Raw genomic sequence first — 22,939 nt, 5'->3', positions numbered from 1 at the left:
ATATTGTGTTGAAATAAGTGATGATTTTGAATCATACTAAGCTAAGTTGGCAGTGATTTTGATAGCCAAGTCTGTGCAAGTGTTAAGTAAACGTCATAATTTCATAGATATTTGACGTTTAGAATAACACTTGCACTGTCTGTGCTATCAAAATCGCTGCCAACTTATACAATACAATACAAATACTCTTTATTACACACATCAATACAGAAATAATACAACGAATACAGCACTTTAAGAAGAGGTAGACACCAGGCTTGCTTATCTTGGTTTGACTCTATGTACTTTACGGCCCGAATGTAAAATTGCTCGAGTGCAGAATCGTATCACTTTGTGCACACTTCATAGAACAACAATGACCCACTTTCAGAGCCTGAGAAATGAAAAATTATTTTATGACCACTATATGCGTCGTTAGCGTCTAAATGATTAAGCAACTTGCAAGCTAATCCAAATATACACTGGAAACATAAATATCCGAATGATGTGAATAAGTTATTTATTTATTTATTTATTTATTTATTTATAAACAATACAAAGCTACTATAACTATTCACTATTTTATATTATACAAAATAACATAAAAAAGGTTTTCCCGACCAGCGTTTAAAGACATAGTGTGCAATAACAGCCCAAAAAGACCGAAGCCTGGGCTAGGGCTAGTTACAAACCTTGTGACATATTCAGAGAGCGATCAGGGGCCTATTTCTCGAACGATATTAGTCTAATATTATTAGTGTGTTGCCGTGGTAACCCATACGACTTGACAGTTGGTGGACTAATATTATTATTAGTGTAATATCGTTCGAGAAATGGGCCCCAGTACAAATAATCGTATTAGTGTGGGTGGCTAAAACCATTTTTTTTTTAATAAACCATCAAATTATTTACAGATAGAAACTAAAACTAAACGTATAAGAAGGTCAATTCTGTTTCACTGCCCGATACTATTTACTTACTGCTGTGGCGCTGCGACCCGAAGTGGATCTTGGCCTCCGACACCAAAGACCGCCATGCTTCTCGGTCCAAAACCGTTTCTGTCCAGTAGACGGCGCCGAGTTCGCTAAGGTCATTTTGCACTTCGTCTCTCCAGCGGTACCTAGGGCGTCTAGACTGTCCGATACTAAGTATATATAAACATATGGTATATATATGTATCTTGTATTGCCCTGGTTCTTGTCCGTACATGTATTGGCGCGGGCGAGACGCACTGTGACTAAATAACATGATTCAGTCAAAATATCATTCGAGTTTCTTGCCGGTCCCATATTATTGGGATACTCTCCTACAATTTAGGAGGGATTTAAATCTTCCCGGGTCAGAGGTGTAGCCGGCGTAGCTTTATTTGACGTTCATGAGCGCATTGTAATATGCCTACATATAAAATAAACTATATTTAACTTTATTTTTATCATGATTTATATTCGAGATAGATATTAGTTCGAATCTGCCTATTAGACTACCAGACCAGCCTGTTAATAGCAGGAAATTAAACACGGTTCGTTACGTGACCATTTTGACTTATAACCTCTGAAAGTTGTTACTATACTACGTAATATGCATATTACGCTACCTACACATATGTGCAATATGTGTGAATAGACTAGTGAATTGTGAATGTAATCATGATTTTTGTAATCTTAAAATGGCCGTAATTACGCGAAATGATCCAGGTTTAACCTTTTAATCTACATTTGTTAGCCGAAAATGTCACGTACACATACCAGTACATAAAATCTTTACTGTTACATCGAACGTCATACGTGAATAGATACGATATTTTGTTACTCCTTGCCATGATATCGTTTTCTGAACAACTCTATAAGCCGCAGAGTTAAGATAGATAAATAGATATATAGAATACTCTTTATGGCACACCTCTGTAAAATATACAGCTTAAAGAAAAACAACGCAAACAACGGGCGGTCTTATTGCTAAAGAGCGATCTTTTCCAGAAAACCTAAGTAAGGCTTCCTAAGTTAAGTGACCCCTCCTGCAAACAAATTTCTACGCAGGGGGGTCACTTAACTCTGCAGCTTATTGTGCTAATGATAAGAATAAGAATTCGTTTATTGTTTACCGTGTCAAACAAGATATTAAAATGATAGACAGTCACAACGGCTACCCTTTTCAAGTATACAATATTACACAATTACAATATATATACAGATCACATAAATTTATATTAAGTACATTTAAAAATACATAATATTAAATAAAAAAAATACTCCTTTAAATCGTATATAAAGCATATTAGTAAATCTCTACCACCGTTTTCTCCTCGATAATGGGATAGAATAACGAAAAAAAGATGATTCAATGTAATAAATAAAAAAAATCTTATTTGAGTAGTGTCTAGCAGGAGTCGGACTTATGAAACAAATAGTAATGGTAAAAAATTAATAATTGTCTTATACTCTTATTGTTAGTTAGATTTTACAAAGATGATCGTATACATAATTATGGAACTTATGAGCCCGGTAACGATTTTAGGGCAAAAATGTAAAATTAACAGTGATCGGAACTATGGGAGTAAAACTTTAACAAAACTTATTAAGCGGACGTAAAAAGAGTGCTTATAGCCTTAAAAATATTCGAATATCTATGAAACTAAATATTTTTATGGCTGTAAGTACTATACTATTCCTATCCCTATGGACATGAATATTTTTAGGGCTGTATGTATGTCCGATTATGTCCGCTTAACAAGTTTTGTTAAAGTTTTAACATCCATCAGAAAAAATATCATTACTAATTAAGCGAATCTGTTTAAAAAATATACAAGGTGCCCGTGAGCATTGCGAGACATTTTAACAAAGCATTCCTGGTAATATTTAGAAACTAAAGTGTAAAATAAAATATTCTGGATTAGGCCTAGTTTCAGAGATAATTAAATGTTTTTCGAAATGATTCTTTCGCCATAAGTCGGTACAAAACACATTTTTGACTGCGGTATTGCCACTTTGAGGTCTAGTCTGGACATACCTATTGATTGACATCGAAAAATTAAAAAAATGTATTCGAGAGGCTACCCCCAATAAAAAATAAAACTTTTTAGTTTATATTAGGTTATGTGTTTATCAATAAAAATTAACTTTGATGTACAGGAATGTTCAAAAAAGGGGAAAAAAAAACAAAAAAAAATTTTTTCTCGAATTTCACAGAAAGTCATTAACATTTTTAGCTTCTGTTGCCATCACGAATGCACCGTTAAAATCTCTCGCAATGCTCACGGGCACCTTGTATATATTAAAATGAAAGATAACAAGAAGTGCTAATAGAAACCAGTACTTGTTATTTCTAATACTTAACAAAAAGTGTACAATTTCATCGACTAAATCTATCAGCAGTGGCAGCATGGTTCCATTTTTATCACTTGTCACTATGCCCGTCACTTTCGCGCTTACATACTTGTTAGAACGTGACAGGCATGGTGACAAATGATAAAGAGCCGACCATCTTAGCCCTAAAGTTTGACATTTTTGCGACTAAAATCGATAAGGGCCTCTTAACTAAACCTTATCATCAGTTCGGGCATCTTAAGGAAAATCTGTAACCCTCTAAATGCGAGTATGACTCACATTTGGCCGTTTTTAAGTATTTTTTCATTATTATTCCTTCAACTATTGTGATCCAAATCTCTTCTGAATCGGACAATCATTACGTTTCACCGTTGTGTCATCTTGTCATTAAGTTTCGAATGTCATTTTAAAATCATTAATCTGGCGAAGGAAAGAGGGTAATGGCTGCATAAGATCTGCTTTTATGTAATATTTTCAATCGTCATTCAAATGTGAGAAACGTAATTGTCCTAGTGCTTAAACTTTTTGATGATATGAAAGACAAATATCGGCCGATGTTTTAATTTCGAGCGCTGGATTTCGTCACTCGTAAATCTGTGGAAAATGGCGAAACGCTATTTTTGAAATACGAGCAATAGAAATTGGGAATCTAGTGGTATTGACCACTCGTTTTCAATTCTGTTAGTAGTAAGAATTTAAATGCCTACTAGTGGAGATAGTCATGAAGGGAATGACACGAAATCGAGCGCTTGAAATTCATAAATCACCTCCCTGGGGCCCATTCCTCGAACGATATTAGTCTAATATTATTAGTGTGTTGCCATGGTAACTCATACGATTTGACAAGGCCCCATTTCTCAAACGACATTAGTCTAATATTATTAGTGTGTAGCCATGGTAACCCATACGATTTGACAGTTGATGGACTAATAATATTAGATTAATACCGTTCGAGAAATGGGCCCAGTTCATGGGCTAATAATTTAGTCTAACACCGTTCGAGAAATGGGCCAGCCAGGGAATCGCTTGATGGTAAGCAATCATTAAAATGACTTTATACATCTCTAAGTAATAATAATACTTTAGTTTGCATTAATATTTTCAATTAATTGTATTTTATAATTGTTGATGTGCTTGTTTTTGTTTGTATGTAAATTCCATGTTGACGTGTAAAAGTGCCCTTGTGGCCTATTTGCTGAATAAATGTTGAAGTTTGAACACCTGCAGCACCAGACTGATAGCAAGTGCGTTGTCGGCCTTTGATATGGGAGTGCGCTTTTTCTTGAATATTTTATTTAATTTCCCTTAGTTATGAAGACGGCTAGACTGATTTTGTTGGTGTTGTTAGATAAACTTTATACTCCACAAATATTTTAAAGGCAACGCACTTGCATCACCTTTGGTGTTCACGGTGTCCACGGGCAACGATGATTACTTACTATCAGGCTATTCGCCTGCGCGTTTCCTTCCTATATCGTCGCCTGAAAATACGTTTGAACAAAATCGTTTTTTAATCTTTCCTAAAAAAAACAAAAATATGCTATAATTGACACTAATCGGTAAAAGAAAAATGTTGTGCCTTATACGCATTTTACTAGGATCATTTATACTCTGTTAACAGAAAATATCATAAAAGTTGTGACATATCTAAAACTTTGTGTCATGTCACACATTGTACGTTTAACGTTTACTCATCAAAAACGGATGTGGCAATAATAAAAATACTTTTATTTCATGATTAACACTATATTCAAAATATTTGTATAGTAGTATAAATAGTAAAAATATGTGCCTAAATGGTAAATAAATCAAATAAATAAATATTACAGGACGTTATTATACAAATTGACTAAGTCCCACAGTAAGCTCAAAAAGGCTTGGGTTGAGGGTACTTAGACAACGATATATATAATATATAAATACTTACTAAACGATACTATTCGGTATTTATATATTATATATATATATATATAATATAAATACTTAAATACATAGAAAACACGCATGACTCAGGAACAAATATCCGTGCTCATCACACGTATAAATGCCCTTACCAGGATTTGAACCCGAGACCATCGGCTTACTTTAGAAAGAGTGTATTTTATATGTCTATTCACACATTTAACCACTTGCCTAATGAAATTAAAATACTTGAACTACCTGAATTCGGACGTAAACTTTATAAATGGTGCTTAGACAAAGCTTACTATAAGTGACCACTTTATGCCGTCGAGTTAGTATGACATATTATTTGTTAATTTACCTATTGACACAGTACCAATAATTTTATTCGCATCACATGTAATATTAATTGTATAATTATTTAGCTGTAAGATTAGTTTTAGTATTAACATTGTACGCCGCATCGCGGTTGATTGTGATGATTCTACCCTAACATAATTTTAAGATCATTGTAACTCACAATATGACAATAAAGATTTCAATTTCAATTTCATAGGCAGGATCCCACTAGGCCAGACAGGTCGTCAAAAATAAGTTTAATATTTTCTAAAAAAAAAAAAATGTTTTGCTTCTTTACGCTCTTCTGCAAACCAATGTAAATGGCGTATGACGCAAACGTATTCTCAACCGACGTTTTAGGTTAAAATTTCTCTGAATTACTTCCAAAAAGTATAGAACAGCTGTACCCCTAGTGTAAATAAATTCGATTTCGAAACGTGACGTACGCGTTTGCGTTTAGTCTCATTTTGTATTGGATTTAGAAAGAGCGCGCCAAGCGGGGCGTTTTGGAAACTCAAAATCCTATACAAATTGAGACTTAACGCAAACGCGTTCGTCACGATATGATGTCGATCAAAGTTACACTAGGGGTACTGTTCGTAATATGCCAAAACGTTACATAACGTAGTAAGTATTGTAAGACAATATACACAATACGAACTGAGAGTTCACGCCTCTGCATTTCCACACAATAGGTAAAAGTGCAGCGTACATTTACAAAAACGTCACATGTATGTATGAACTTAGATGCCCCTTACGCTCTTTTTACCCCAATAATTTGACATATACAGAATACAAACGATGTGAGAATGTATGGAGTTAAATGTCGGTTAAGACTTTACCGTTTTAAAGCGGTTTTCGTTCAGTTAGGCAACATACTTTCCAATTTTAGTGAACATGCATTTCATGAAATACTGAATGTTAGTGTCAAAAGTTGCTTGTCATATGTAAAGAGTTGTACATGAGGATACTTAGGTATTACTTATTGAGTCTTGCGTTTGTAAATGTTACAGTCTCGAAAGGAAAAACGGACGGAACGGAACCCTAATACGATCACTTTGTTGTCCGTCCGTCCGTCCGTCTGTCTGTCTGTCAAGACCCTTTTTCTCTGGAACGCGTAAAGGTATCAATCTGGAATTTATATCAAATACTCAAGTCTACTGTCCCTCGGAGCTGTGAAAAAATTAAACTTCTAAGCCAACGCAATCAAAAGATACTGCCATTTATGCCGCAAATTTCCGACACTCGCAAGGGAATCAAAACCTAAAGGGTACTTCCTGTAAACTCAGAATCTTGAAATTTGGTACGATGCAACATCTTATAGCACAGATAAAGGAAAAATTAAAAATGTTCAGTTACATCATATAATAAAAATATTTTTAAACTTACTCCCCCTTTCCTCATGAACGCGTAGAGGTATTAAATTGAAATTCATATCAAATACAAAGGTCTATAATACCTTTAAGCTGTAACAAAATTAAACTTCTATATCAACGCAATCAAAAGAAAACGGAACCCTCGGTGAGCGAGTCCGACTCGCACTTGGCCGGTTTTTATTATTATAAGCCTATCTTGTGTCCCACTGCTGGGTAAAAGTCTCCCCTTTTTTCCGCCACTCATCACGGTTTGGTGAATGCTCGCCAGTGGCTGCAACAATGTCAACGTCATGCCGCCATCTTTTTTTTGGTCTGCATCTGCGGTTATACTCGTACATATGTAACAGTCGGAATTGACGACCGTTCTGGCCTAGTGGGTAGTGACCCTGCCTATGAAGCTGATGGTCTCAGATTCAAATCCTGGTAAGGGCATTTATTTGTGTGATGAGCAAGGATATTTGTTCCTGAGTCATGGGTGTTTTCTATGTATTTAAGTATTTATAAATATTTGTATATTATATATATCGTTGTCTAAGTTCCCTCAACACAAGCCTTAATGAGCTTACTGTGGGACTTTAGTCAATTTGTGTAATAATGTCCTATCATATTTATTTATTTATAACTGTTATTACAGTAGGAATACAATTCCAGGTGACTATGTTTTTACTTTCTTTTCTGGACCAGAAATGCTACTGTTGACAGCTGATAGGTCAAATCTATAACAGATTCAGAACAAGAAATGAAAATCAAAATGGGGCTCCAGAGATGCGACTACTATGTTTCCTCAAACAATCATTCCAAAAGTTACTCAATTAGGGAATCCGGTTTTTTATTGTCTAAGGTTCATAACCGGTTGTTAACCGAAATGTCATAAAAAAACCGGTTTACATTCCCTATACTCAACTGCCAAGGTGACTCCCGATTAATACAACTACAATCTGCAATTACAATTGTCACAATTATATTCATGCCTCATAATTTCCATAGGTTTTATATGTTTATAGATCTAGTAATTCAAGATAACCTATAGGGATGAGGATATTAGCCGGATGCCTCGATTGCCCTATATTAAGGCATTGGGTCAACATTGTAACAAGGAGTGCAAGAAGCAAATAAGTGGGAAATAGATAGTGTTTTTTAACTTATAGTTTTAGATTTGTTATAAATTTACTAACATTTAGTTTATAGCATTCCGAGTTTAAGTGAAACTAACAAGATGGATTCTATGAGTCTAAAATAAATATTTTTATTTATAAAACACAGCGAATTCACAATGTCCTAATAATTGACTTGTTAATTGAATTTATTTCTGAAATTTATGAATATTGTATATTTATCTACCTTTAATTTATATAAGTCATGTAAACCTGACCTGTACCCCTAGTGTAACTTTGATCGACATCATAACGTGACGAACGCGTTTGCGTTAACTGTCATTTTGTATGAGATTTTTGACTTTCCAAAACGTCCCGCTTGGCGCGCTGTTCAAAAACCCATATAAAATGAGACTAAACGCAAACGCGTACGTCACGTTTCAAAATCGAATTTAGTTACACTAGGGGTACTGTAATTTACATTATCAATAAACTATGAGTATGAATTCAGTATGAGTAAACTGTGGAATGAACTGCTCCCGTATTTCCGAACCGATACGAGTGATACGACCTTCAAGAAAAGAGCGTACGAATCGTAAATCCGGGACATCAATTTGTACACAAAATTTAAACCTATACAAGAAATAATAACCTATACAAGAGACCAAACGGCGGCCCCGAATCGTAACAAAAAACCTCGATCTCGATTGAGCGTATTACGTCGTGTTACGTCAGTCGCCATCTTGGTGGCCATATTGGATTGTGCAAGTAGAAAGTGGATATGGCACGGGGTAGCTTTGTGTGGGTACAGTGGGTCAAATGGTCTTGAACGGTTATATTTAGACTGCTTTTTGTATGAAGATGCGCGAGCGCAGTTATAGATCGTGTCATTCACGACGACGTGTGACTTGAATCGTATTGTCATGTAAATAAAGGTTAGATTAGACAAGTTTGCGCGTCATCGTGGACATTAAACCGATATTATAATAATATTGGACTCATATTAGTTAGTCAGGCTAAGCTATCTCTGCAACGTTTTTCCTCCTCGTTTTTCCTCTTAGTCTTTTCGGTAATCAATCACCCAAAGCAGGTCCTGGTTTTAAATCCTGGGCATTTATGTGTTCCTGAGTTATGGGTGTATATTATGTACTTATTTCTATATCTATCTATTTTGAGGTATATATATATATATGTATACAGTCGTTTAGTACCCACAACACAAGACAAACGGCCCGATTCGAAGAATGAAATACAATAATGATAAGTTCTGGTTAAGATAAGTTCTCATTTAGATATTGACAGAAGCAGCTCGATTCGGGCAACCAATGTCACTTTGACGTTAGAAATATCCTAGATAGATCTTATTGGGATCACAGCGGAATCGAAATAAACGTCAATTTTAACATGTCGTTTAGTTTTTGATCTTTTAAAGATCTTAAACGTGTCTTAATCATTCTTCGAATCGGGCCGAATGTGTGATTATCTTGGGTCAAATAGATGGCAAGCGTGCGCAAATTTGACCCAAGATAATCTGCCTTTCTAGGTCATGCTTTTTAGACCGTATGATATGACCAAAAGCGATTATCATGGTTATATCAAAACCACATCAAAACCTAAAATAATGTTGAATAAAAATCGGCCTCCAACATTTTGTTGGAAAACCGAATGTCCTTTATATGAATACACGCAACATAGTCTCACGCGAGTTCACTATTATTCCTTCATGCAATTTAAAATTCTAATCAAATTGTCATAAAGTTTAAAATTCATTACAATTTCTCGCAACACAAGTTAGATTTCCGAATAACATTACAAGCTAATATCAACCTTGTTCTTGGAGTATAAAGTTGAAAATAAATTGCGCAAAATGTGCAGTAACTTTTATATGGGTAATGTTGACAGGTTCTTCGGGTACTTCCTATTTTTTAAACTATGGTTTTTAAGTAGTGTCTTAAGTTATGTTTACTTTGTACAAACAATATTGAAAGAAACGTGTTCTACGGACTGCCATTGCTAAAAAGAAGTTATCGGTTTCATGTGTATTTCAAGGTAAGTAATTTTTTAATAAAAAATGCTTTTTAAAACCGGGCAAGTGCGAGTCGGACTCGCGCACTAAGGGTTCCGTACCATTATTTATAAATACGGCAAAAAAATTATGCTTGTTGTATGGGAGCCCCCCTTAAATATTTATTTTATACTGTTTTTAGTATTTGTTGTTATAGTGGCAACAGAAATACATCATCTGTGAAAAATTCAACTGTCTAGCTATCACGGTTTATCAGATACAGCCTGGTGATAGACGGACGGACAGAGAAGTCTCAGTAATAGGGTCCCGTTTGACCCTTTGGGTACGGAACCCTAAAAACGAAGATAAAAGTATGTTTGTTTTTTTGGTGATAAAGCACATTTACTTATTTAAAAATGTAACATTCAAGTTATAATCATATGGTAAAAGCATATTTCTTTAATTATTTTTGGGGTCCCAGCGCGCTCAAGTTTTTTGCAGAAAACGCGAAGCGCCCGGTTGACGTAGCCTAGCGGTTTCCTCGCACAACGTTTCAGCATTGCGATACAACGAGGAATTACCGCCAGCATCCTTGGTACAATCCCTCAAGGGCCTATTTTAGATTTAATCTAGCTATGGTAATCCTGTGTATATATCCTTTATGTATATTGTTATTTTAAGATTAAGAATAAGATAGTTTAGTCATTATTTTTATAAAAAAGCCCACAGCCCAAATCTTTCGCTTGCTCGGATATTTATCAAAGTTAACACAAGAAGTTTTACAATAATTTTTTTCACCTTGTAAAACAAATAACAATGTGTAACTATTTTATGTTTATACTTTTTCCTATGTATAATTGACTTTAAAAAATCTTATCTCCTTCAAATGTAACTTTTAACTGTTTTGAGTTTCTCGCATACTTTTGAACACTCAATAAAATAAAATAAAATAAATAAAAATAAATAATAAATATTATAAGACATTATTACACAAATTGACTAAGTCCCACAGTAAGCTCAATAAGGCTTGTGTTGAGGGTACTTAGACAACGATATATATAATATATGAATATTTATAAATACTTAAATACATAGAAAACACCCATGACTCAGGAACAAATCAACAAATATCCATGCTCATCACACAAATACATGCCCTTACCAGGATTTGAACCCGGGACCATCAGCTCCGTAGGCAGGGTCACTATAACCTAGTAAAACTTTTATAACTTTATCTGATTCAAATTGCATGATTCCGCTAATCTCAGTGATAGATGTCATCCAATTACCCAAAACATGATTAAATCTCAATTAATTATGCAATTATTATCACACAATAGTATTAATATTAACTTCAAAGTCCACTTTCGTTTCTGCAATACTTTCTTTATTGTACAAAATGTCGTAAGTACCGTAAACATTGTGTGGAGTTACGTTACTTTATTTTCAAGTAGTAGGACGGTTCCCACTGTTTTGTGACACAGTGAAACTAGGTTTTCACCCAACGTCGCTCGGTCCCACGTCTTTAGAAATTATTGCGCATTGTTCGAGTTTTTTTGATAATCTTTTTTTCTTTTGTTTGAAAGTTTGACCTTAGTTTGTATGTGTTATTTATATTTATGATTCATAATTGATTCTAGAGTTAAATAGAAGAAATATTTATTTACAATAACAATATACATAATGGATATATACAGCTGATTACTATAACTAGCTTATATCTAAAATAGGCCCTTGAGGCATTGTACCAAGGATGCTGGCGGCGTTTCCTCGTTGTATCGCAATACTGATACGTTGTGCGAGCAAGCCGCCAGCTCTTCGATCACCAGTTACGTCAACCAGACGTTTCGCGATTTCTCTAAAAAACTTGTGCGCGCTGGGACCCCATGGACCTAGAGTTTCAACGCCAAATGGTACAAAATGGTACTCTCTACCGAGGCTCTTATATTTATTACGTTTCAAAATTTCGGCGCTTTCCGCCGCTGCGCCCGCTTTTACATTAGTCCGTTGGAAATAGAAGAATAGAATTTAATAGAATGATAAGTTATGTTTATACCTTTACCTGAATATATAACTGTAGTTCATACACGGTAATTACGATGTGAACAAATAGATTGTTCAAAATATTACAAATAATCGGACAGACAGACGGACATGACGAATCTATAAGGGTTCCGTTTTTTGCCATTTGGCTACGGAACCCTAAAAAGTAGACCTACTACTATTTTTAAACACTATAGTGATAAAAGGCATGATGTTTGTTAACGTATTTCAATCATTTATTGCTATTGAATGATTTGCTATTTGCGTGGTAGACGGAATCCACAGATGTTAGTCCAGACCCAAATATTGTGGCTCAAAAGTTTAAAAAATGCAGGCAAAAATCAAATACATTCAACATCAATGAAATGAAAGATCCAAATCAAATGCATTGACAATGAAAATGCCCTTGAAGCCTTGAACCAGATCATCACGACGGTTCATGGTTGTTCGTTTGTATTCAAATTATACGTATGAGATTTGTAAATAAATAAATAAATATTATAGGACATTATTACACAAATTGACTAAGTCCTGCAGTAAGCTCAATAAGGCTTGTGTTGAGGGTACTTAGACAACGATATATATAGTATATAAATATTTATAAATACTTAAATACATAGAAAACACCCATGACTCAGGAACAGATATCCATGCTCATCACACGAATAAATGCCCTTACCAGGATTTGAACCCGGGACCATCAGCTTCGTAGGCAGGGTCACTATCCACTAGGCCAAACCAGTCGTCCATATTAATTAGTAGGTATATAAGAGTTATACATACATATACCTAACCAGTAGGGCTAATATGGTCGGCTCTTTATCAGTTGTCACCATGCCTGTCACGTTCTAACAAGTATATAAGCGCAAAAGTGACGGGCATAGTGACAAGTGATAAAAATGTAACCATGATACCACCGCTGTAGGAGATATAAATCTTAGTTTACAGAAAAATTAAAAGTTCTTATAGCACCATACTACTTAGGAAATACCTAGGTCAAATTTTTACATCTTCTCTAAATAAAATATATATAAGTAGCTCAATCAAATCAATGATCTCTTAATATTACATTGTTCTGTAGAAAGAAGAAAGAAATAAAGAAAATACATTCATTTAACTCCATAACGTACATAAAGAAAAAGAAGACATACAGACATAAAAAACATAGGACGCTAAAATAGAATTCTCACTCGGCATAATGCCACGGCAATCCTTACCGCTGGCTTTCAGCGGAAACCTGACTCAAAAATATGAATTAGTGGCACACCGTACGCCAATGAAACACAGAAAAAACAGACATACTTACTTATAAAAATGACACAAATAAATAAAGATATAACTAAACAAAACAAACGACATAAATGTCCCAATGTACAATGTCCAATGTCCTATACTGGCCCGCTGGATAGCGCTGCATACGCATTAATAACTTAGTGTAAGTTATTAATGAGTAAGAATCTAACTAAATAACTCTGCACGAACAGAGTTATTTAGATAGATTCTTCTTCTGTTCTTCTTCTTAGTCCTTTTCAATCTTGGAGATGTAGGCCTTCTTCAACTTATACCATTCTGGTCTATTTTGAGCTATATGTACCCATTTTGATCCAGCTGTTCTCTTGATATTATCATACCAAGGCATTTTTGGCTTCCCTGTAGTTAGATTATTTATATTAGTTTTATTTAATTTAATTCATTATAATTTACTAACACGTAGTTTGATTTAAGTACATTATATTACTAGCATAATATGGGAGCCCATGCTTCAAGTCTGAAATAAAACATTGAATTGAATTGGATGTACATAACCTTTTTAAGAATGTATAAAAAGTGTAGTTTGTTTGTGAAGACCGGTCTGTTTAAGCTTACACGGGGCACAGGTTATGTTGTAAGTATGTAACTTTACACTTTTGAGTGGCATTATTATTATTGTTATTATTGTAGTTTGTGGGCCTTTGAATGCCACGTCGACCAGGCATTGGTCTATTGTGACAGCCCTTTAAAGTTCATTACTGATGCCCGTTGAATCCAGGAAATTCCAGATTCTTTGGGCCGTAATGTTCTGTACCTCATAGGGTTGCAATACGTGCCGCCCTAGGTGGGTACTTCTTTTTGACATTAGTGGTCCACAGGAGCAGAGAATGTGCATTGCAGTCTCCTCTGACTCATGGCAGAACCTGCATGTCGCGTCTTGTTTCTTTCCGATTTGAAACATGTGTTTGTTCAATTTACAGTGTCCAGTCAAAATTCTGGTCACCGCGCAGGCTTTGTGTCTTTTGAGCCCTAGAAGCTCCCTAGCAGTTTTGCTGTTGAACCCTTTGATTAGAGCTTTCGAGTGTTCTTGTCCTTTTACGAACTTCCACCAATCGTTTGCCCTTATTTTTTCTAAATTGCTGAGCAGTGAATATGCATCCCGTTTTGTGATTCCACAGAACGGTTCTGGGCCGACCAGGGGTGTGTCTGCGTCTGAGTGGCATTAACGTGAGACACTTCATTCGGTTCTTGTCTGTTTTAATCTTTTGTCTTTTAATTATTTATATAAGAATTCAAGCCTTGGAGACCCTCTACAATCTACATCTCTAAGGATAATTTTATATCTTTTTTTATATTTTATCTCTGACACTTAGAGACTTATACATCTCTAAAGAATTTTAGTATTTGTTGGTTTTATTTTTTTATCATAGTTTTTTTTGTGTAATTTGACATTTAGAGACAGTATACATCTCTAATAAAGTATTTATTATTTCATCGATTCCATATTTGTAATTGTTTTCTTTGTAATTTTTATTGTTTGTAAAAATGGACATGTAAAAGTGCCCCTGTGGCCTATTTGCTGAATAAATGTTTATATTTGTACTTTCTTAGAAAACCAGCTCAAAGTCAAAATTTCACCTCATTTTTTGTCGTTAACAATGCAAATAGAAAGAGGTACAATACAATGAGAGATAAATCCGAACTGACAATGCCCTCAAAGCCTTGACTCAAAGGTTCAAGGCAGTTCAGATTTTGTATCAGCTGGGTCTATTATTTCCTGACGTGAGTCAACGTTTTGGGTCATACACATTTCATGGTTATTTTTTTTTTCATAATCTTAATCATTTATTGTATTTATATGATCATATATAATCATTTATTGTATGTATATGACATGTAATATTGTATTTATCAAACTAACAATATGTTATATGATAACAAACAGTAAAATTAGGCCTTAAAGTAAAAATTACAAAATAAACTTAAAATATATATAATTATATTCATGAGTATTATATAAGGAATAATATTTACATCGATAAATTACTCTGATAATTAGCTTAAGATAATTCTATGTAATACTGTCTTACTATTCATAAGTGCTTGTTGCTAGGCCTACATGAATAAAGTATATTTGAACTGAACTGAACTAGAAAATATGCCCCAAATCGCCGTGTATTGGCAGCGTGCAGCGTGCGTGGTTAGCATTGCCACGTTTTATCGCAATTCTGATCCACTGTGCTAGATATGAGCCAGCCCTCTGGTCACTCGTCAATTCCAGTAACTTGCGGGTACATTATTTGAAGACCCTGTGGGCTCTTCCCTCTAGGGCCCCAGAGTCTCAACCCCAAACGGCTCAAATATGCAACCACTATTCATGGTGGCATACTTTCGCCGCTTGAAGAGCTCGGCCGGTATGGTTAATTCTTTGCGTCGCAAGCTTTTTACATAAGTACTACATTTACTACATTATTTCAATACTTGAGACTCAAATACGAAAAACGGGATACGTATGTACCAAAGAAGTTAACTTTTATTAATTTTAATATTGTCTACATAAGTACCTAATTTTTTTCTAAAATGTTTTTGAACCTTTTGGGAAGTTCACCTTTGTTTTTGTTTAGTCATAATTATTGAGGACAAAAGATGTCCCATTTTAATTAGTTTTATTTTGACTACTGAATAGAAAACGTGTGTTTTGACCCGGATCAAAATTACGATCAACATTTACAATCAACTAAATTTACGATCAACAGTACATCCGTAAAATTAAATCGTTTATGAAGTTTTGACCTTAAGCTCCATTATGGACAATATATATTATTTTAATCAGAATTTCCAATTAAATAAGGGTTACCTCAAACATTTCTTAATTCAAAGCCAATAATACATCATCTGTGAGGGCCAAGGCTTACAAAGGGCCGACATAATGCCAAAACTAACCATCTAAAACAAGCGCTTGTGAAGCAGACAGCCAATTACGTAACCAATATTTGTTATTGTCCGAAATCGAACACACGACCTATTATTCAACCTCACCTACGTGTGTCGTAATAGTTACACAATTTTGACAAACAACCGCTGTTCTAAATGACATGTAAGAAAACGTTTAGGTTTTGGTGCTAACTATTGGGTGTTAAATTATAACACTGATATTTAGTATGAGACTTTTAGGGAAAATAGATTTCTTCATAGTCCATACACGGCTGCTTTAATCTGAGCGAAGTGTTTGCTAAGCCGATGGTCCTAGGTTCAAATCCTGGTAAGAGCATTTATTTGTGTGATAAATACCAACATAATAATATATTTGACGACCTAATTGGTCTAGTAGATACACTGCAAATTTGGGGTTCAAATATCACTAAAAGTATTTTTTTTGTGCGATAAACACATAAATATAATTTTTGTGAATGTTTAATATTTTATATATATATATTTATTTATCTATAGATTATTTATATATATCATTGCTTAGAACTTACAGCACACGTTTCTTTACAGTGTATATGGTATTTCTTCCTTAATTAAAAGACAGGCATTATTTTGCGGAAATTCATAAGTAATTAAAACACAAGTTCACACAAGTATGGCCACAATTAAACTATTATAGAAATGATGATCATATATATGGGATCCCATTTACAAGCAATCCTACAATTATTTATTTATATTTATTTAAACTTTATTGCACACATAAAGAAAAATGTACAAATGGCGAACTTAATGCCAAAAGGCATTCTCTACCAGTCAACCATTGGGTCAAACAGAGACATTTGTATATGTTGGTGCCGGAAAAAATAATAACAAATAATATGGAAAAAATTAAACGTGAAGTCAAATAATATTCAAAATATATAAATAGTTAAATACTAATACTTATATAATGTATAAAAGATAGACCAATACATATAATTATGTACATATACATGATGGTGAACCTTATTTAAGTTCTTCTGACAGAAGATGCTTGCGAAGTAGTCGTTTGAAAACGGGTTTGCTTGGGGCTTGTCGAATAAAGAGACGGAGGGAATTCCAGAGACGGATTGCCTCAACGGCGAAAGAGTTAGACAAAAACCAGTACGGTGAGAAGGAATCGAGAATTTGATCATATACGCAAGTTTTTTTAAATTGTTGTTATTACTATACCGTCAAAGGTTAACTACCTTTGATGGTATAGTAACTAAAATTTTAAGATATAGAATGGTTAAGAGAGGAAAAGAAATATAGCATAATGGAAGTAAAGAACGAATTAAAAAAAATACTTTTAGATAATTTACCTTGACCTCAGCTAACGTGTATGATTATTGGGTGTGTAATGTTTTTAATAATAACAATTTGCGAAATTTCATTTTTCATAATTTGAATTGCATAATTTTGATATGCAGAAATTATGATTTGGTATAAAAACAAATACAATAAAAACGAATTGCATAATTTCGAAAGTAATTATAGTTTAGTAGCATAGTAATGTATTTGCATAACAGGCAACCAGTATAATGTTCACTCTGTATACTATTTTATACTCAGAACGTTTTTTATTCATGAAAACCAACAGCATAATATTGAAGGTGTGGTTTCACAATCAAACCACGGCAAATCGTTCATAAACTTTATTTATTTGATTGAGTTTGCTGAAAGTTTAACCACACTGAATTACTAATTAATAAAAAAAAACTTAAACATTATATTTGCATGGAACATAATCGATTTTTCTAAGCGTCAAACTGACCTACATCCGTACTTTACGTCTGTCGACATATATCATTTTACCGCAAAGCAGCGGCCAGTGTGAGTTGGAACCTCTGTGGTTCCTAAGGGATTCAGATAAACTTCATATAAACGCCTAGTGAAAATGAACAAGCAAAAATACATTTTCCGAGACATATGGTTCTGCCCATATGGTCGCAGTTCTACCTAACACTCCTCCTCGCTTCGCTCGTCGTCGTACCTAACGGCGACCAGCTTTGAAGTTGAAAAGGTAGATTGTTGTATAATTTTATAGTTTGATTGACACCAAGTATAGTTTGACGACCGGTTTGGCCTAGTGGGTAGTGACCCTGCCTACGAAGCTGATGGTCCCGGGTTCAAATCCTGGTAAGGGCATGTATTCGTGTGATGAGCATGGATATTTTGTTCCTGAGTCATGGGTGTTTTCTATGTATTTATATATTTATAAATATTTATATATTATATATATCGTTGTCTAAGTACCCTCAACACAAGCCTTATTGAGCTTACTGTGGGACTTAGTCAATTTGTGTAATAATGTCTTATAATATTTATTTATATCATAGAACACTATGTCACCATTCGTCAAAATTTAGTACTATATTTTAATTATTATACGAAATGTATGTTATAACAAGTAAAATTATTCCTAAGGATTGTTATGAAGAATGTTTTTATGATTATAGAGCATTCTGTCATTAAATTAGTATGACTAACGACTTTATATGTTTTGTTTTTATACATAATTTTTATTATGAGTTTCAATAGTAGTTAAATGAAATTATGCTAAAAGTTTGTATTAAAATTGAACGGCACCCATGATTATTATTATTAGACTTGTTGTTTTTGCATAGTCTATCTTCTTGTAAAATTATGTACTTGTATAATTTAGGGCATGTAAGCATAGAATGATAGCAACTTAATCCCGTAACGTGTCATAAAAAAATATAGTTTTAAATTTGAACTTAAATAGCTGTCAATAGAGTAGAAGATTATATCAGCCATATACGAGTATATAGGTTGCATATGCGGTAAGGGGTTAAGTACGGTACCTTTTTAGGTGCATAAAAATGTAAAAAATGAGCGCTGTCTCGCCAACAAACCGCATGAGCAGTTTGGCGAGTAACTTTAAAATTGATTATGTATATGTGCCTTTGAAAAATAAATGAAAAAAAAAGAAATAACCCGTAGGTGTATATCATAACCGTGGGAAATGTAGGATAGATTTCAAATAGTATCCCATAGATAATCATTTCTATGACAGTATATTTGCGACCGGCCTACTAAGTTTCGCGGATTGGCAAAATAATACGTTTTATTTTAATTTTCCATTCCGCGTTTATTCCTTAGTTAATTTTTTTAGTATATAATCATATTTAATAATACGTAACTACGTCTACTACCCATAATTACTGTATAGGTAAAAAACTTAAGTAAGTCACCTGTTGTATGTAGTTGTGACGTGTTCGAATAGACATTTGTTTTGTTTGTGGGTGTCTTTCAAACATGTATTGTCTATTTGAACACGTCACAACTACATACAACAGGTGACTTACTTAAGTGTTTTACCTATAAGGTTACTATAATAATATGTGTACAAATTGTTTCTGAATATCCCAATCTACTACTTATAAATATTATGGCAATAAATACGTACTTATGAGAAAAAATATATTATTCAGAGTGTACTACACTGTATGTAAATATATAGTTTACTTACCCCAAAAACTTAAAATGAGGACACATCCTTACATAACTCCTTTAAATAAAGCACACAATTTAACCTAAGTTGACCCAAAGGCCATAACCTTATTGCACTCTTATATAACAATTCAAACAAAATATAACCTTAAAATCCAGCATGCAAAGTTCATATTTATTGCGTAATGTTGTCCATCTAAAGTTGCAAACGACTCAAGTAAATATAGACTCTAATGCGCTTAAATTAAGGTTGTGTTTTCGTTGGAAGCTTCTGTGGTGACTATGTAATAATATTAAGTAATCGCTTAGTTCCGTATTGAGAGATTGTGTTTTTTACTTCCGATGTTTTCAGGTCAGTTATGTTGCTATGACAATATTGCCTACTTAATAACTGGTTGAATGTTTTTATTAAATGTTATGGATTGTTTAATGGTATTATGCGAAAGTGGTGCATGAATATACGCCGTATTTTTATTGAATTCCATTAACTTTTTTTGGACCGGGGACGTCCTTAAACTACGTCCAAAAGAGAGGTATGGGCATTGTGAATGTCATCTCGCTTTGTGTGGTAGGGCACAGCACAGCGGATGCCATTCCAGATCTAGAGCAGAGCCCAACTGGGGAAATACCTCCTTACAGAAAACCGCAGCCAAATAACACTAGACCCTACTCATAGTGTTGTGTTCCTGCCGGTGAGTAAGGTTGCCAGAGCTCAACGAGGGGGTGGGGGGTTTGAGGTTGGCAACGCGCGTGTGGCTCCTCTGGAGTTGCAAGGGTTCATAGGCTGCGGAGACTGCTTGGCCGATGGGCCGTATGCTTGTTTACCACCGACGTAGTATATATATAAAAAAAAAACTTCGGTGTATGGGTTAAAGTGAGTTTAAAATAACAAAATGGCATAGATATAATAAATAAAAAAATTGTAATTTTATTTTTATATGTTACAGTTTTCAATTGCTTGGTTGGGTTAAATGTAATGGCCGTACAAAAACGCTACTTGCAACATTAAAATACTTTTTACAAAAAAAAACGTTTGAAAATTAACTATGTCATTTAGTTTCTTTAACCTTTAACCCATACCCTGAAGTTAAATTCAAAAAACACGGTGTATAGCTGTAACGGTTTTAGCCATTCGTAAAGCCATTAAAAATCTATTAATAACCTAAACATCAAAATAAATCTATTAATAACCTAAGCATCAAAATCTAATCAATTACAGTACACAGTGGGAAGCGGGGTATTAAGAAGCGGTATTCTACATTACTTCTTAACTGATCGTGACATTTTGTGTTAAAATACAGTGTGTATTTTTGGTATAACTTGCAAACTTAAACTGGACGTAGGTTCTAGTGCTGTAAAACAATCCTGAAAGTTTTTTTTTAATGTCGTCTTAACTATCAGAGCATAATTATTTATATGTATAAGAATTCAAGTCTTGGAGATCCTTTACATCGCTAAAGAATTTTAGTATTTGTTGGTTGTATTTTTTTATCATAGTTTTTTTTGTGTAATTCGACATTTAGAGACTGTATACATCTCTAATAAAGTATCTAATATTTCATTGATTCCATATTTGTAATTGTATTTTGATATTTTTATTGTTTGTAAAATTGGACATGTAAAAGTGCCCCTGTGGCTGTTTTATACCACGTGGGTGGCAAACAAGCTTTTCTTCTAGCCTTCTTTTTTATGTATGATGTGGCGTTTAATAATAGTAGATTGTTAATCAAGGGATGAAATGGTGCCTTTTACCCGAGTTGAACACGCTACTTTTTATTTCAAACACTAGGAAAGTAAAATACAAATGCATTTTAAAAAATACGGCTAAGTAACTTAAGTAGTATTTCTTGGGGGTACTTTCAATTAACAATTTAGGTAAAAATATCATTCTTTATGAAATGGGGAGTTAATTATCAGAGAGGAAATCGTACAACAAATCCATTTAAAACCAAAATAATAACTGCTTATCGCCAAAAAGCAGAATAAGACGTACTTAGAAAGTACAGTGCTCTAGAGTAGAAACGTATCATTTTCTGTACACTTTTTAGGACAACAATTACCCACTTTCAGACCATGTGAAATGTTTTTTTTTTTCTTTCATTCATTCAGCAAATTTTTGCGTTTTGAATACGTTTTAAAACATACCTATTTAAAACCGGGTCGCCATATATCCTGGTTTAATTATGCTCTAAAATGTTGAATTAATGCGCAATTCAGCAGGTCCTCTAAAGGAGATTGGAACCATCTCATATTGGAACAATCTCAGATGCATGTTAGATCGGTATCGGTATTATAGGTATTGTTGGAATTGGTCTGTTAGCACATATGCATACAATTTTCTATGCAGTGGTATCTTTTCTCTGCAGCTGACTGTACTGTGCTGTGGCATTAAAAATATATTTTCTATTTTTCTTTCTTTCCATGGCTGCCATGTCACGAAGCTTCATTAATAAAGGTCGAACACTAAAGCTTGTAAGGGTCGACGCACTTTTCGTATGCTTACGAAAGTTTAAGCGGTTGCGACATGTGTGTACATATTTTCGGTTAGCATTGGGAAATAGTCAAGTTCGACAGTCGGTAGAATCTATTAGTTATGCTATTTGGATGTACGACTGGTTTTTCAAAGAAACGCCGCCGATTTTCGTCGGCGTCTTAGGGATTATTTAGTCGTCTGCAATAATTTACGGGCTGAATATATAGGTAATATTAAGTAACTTTTACTATGGGATAAATCCAAAAATCGCGAAAAAAAATTATTCTCCCATAGAAAATAACAAGGTCAGACAGCCAAAATGAAACAGACAATTAATTTTTTGCGATTTCGGGATTGGTCCTATAGTAAAAGTTGCTCAGTATGACCTATATATTCACCCCGTAAATTATTTGCAGGTGATTAAATAAACACCCTGTTTTTTTTTAAATATGTGCTATAATTAACTATTTTTATTTTCATCACATTTCGATATTTTTGGATAGATAGAGTTCCCTATAATATATACACGGTGTTTTCTAGGGTTCCGTAGTTAACTAGGAACCCTTATAGTTTCGCCATGTCTGTTTGTCCGTCCGCGGCTTAGCTCCGTGATAGTTAGTGCTAGAAAACTGAAATTTTGCACGAATAAGTAAATAACTTACGCCAACAAAGTCATAAAATAAAAACTATAAAAATGATTTTTTTTAGGGTTGCCCCTACACGAA

At 34.1% G+C, this 22,939-nt stretch overlaps 1 protein-coding gene across 2 annotated transcripts in view; it reads left to right on the top strand.

The window, feature by feature from the left end:
- Nucleotides 1–22,939, top strand: part of LOC133532052 (serine protease 33) — an 87,235-nt gene that overhangs the window by 1,629 nt on the left and 62,667 nt on the right. The gene's annotated exons all lie outside the window — the stretch shown is intronic.

Source organism: Cydia pomonella, chromosome 26, assembly GCF_033807575.1.
Source record: "Cydia pomonella isolate Wapato2018A chromosome 26, ilCydPomo1, whole genome shotgun sequence".
NCBI classification, from domain to species: domain Eukaryota; kingdom Metazoa; phylum Arthropoda; class Insecta; order Lepidoptera; family Tortricidae; genus Cydia; species Cydia pomonella.
This window is presented reverse-complemented; position numbering and strand designations above follow the sequence as displayed.